Source organism: Monopterus albus, unplaced genomic scaffold, assembly GCF_001952655.1.
Source record: "Monopterus albus unplaced genomic scaffold, M_albus_1.0 scaffold69.1, whole genome shotgun sequence".
NCBI lineage: Eukaryota > Metazoa > Chordata > Actinopteri > Synbranchiformes > Synbranchidae > Monopterus > Monopterus albus.
In genome coordinates, this window is record NW_018127949.1 from 666386 (window position 1) to 667023 (window position 638).

The 638-nt window shown below is 40.3% G+C and overlaps 1 protein-coding gene across 4 annotated transcripts in view; it reads right to left on the reverse strand.

The window, feature by feature from the left end:
- LOC109962877 (sialoadhesin-like) overlaps positions 1 to 638 on the reverse strand; it is an 11459-nt gene that overhangs the window by 9396 nt on the left and 1425 nt on the right. The window lies entirely within an intron of this gene.

A 638-nucleotide genomic window follows, 5' to 3' on the forward strand; every position in this document is an offset into this window, starting at 1 on the left:
TGGGGTTGATCCTTCCAGTGGCGGGCCGTCAGGGCCAGCAAGGCCTCCTCTGCTGGCCTAAACACTATTAGAAGCACTGACCTACACTGCATTTCAGCCTCTATGTGTTGCCATGTCAATCTAATCTTCCCAGGGCCTTCAGAATCAGAAGTGCTGGCCCATTAGCAATGGGACTGTTTCTTTAACCAATCACATTTCTAATTCGCCTCACGGGGCCAGCTACCTAGCCTACAATGATGTCAGCATTTTTCCGTCCTCTGATTGGTTGGTCAGAGCAAAACTATAAAAGGGCTTCCGATGGAACTGAAACGCAGATATCATCTCTATGAGGATGGATTATGTCTATAAATAAATAACATCTCTGGTGAGTATGATGATGACACTTTATTACAGACTCAAGGTCCAGGTTCAAAACAAATAAAAGCAATAAAAGAACAGTTTAAAAACGAAACAATAAAAACAGAAAATACATAAAAACGAGAGCACAAGAACACCCATAAAACTACTGCCCCTTTAAAAGACAAGTATATACCAGTGTTTCCAGAGAACTGAAGTAAAACGCATGTCACTGTGTGCAACATTAGTCAACAATAAAATGATATGATTTTTGAACCATTCAAGCGACAAATAAATTTAAA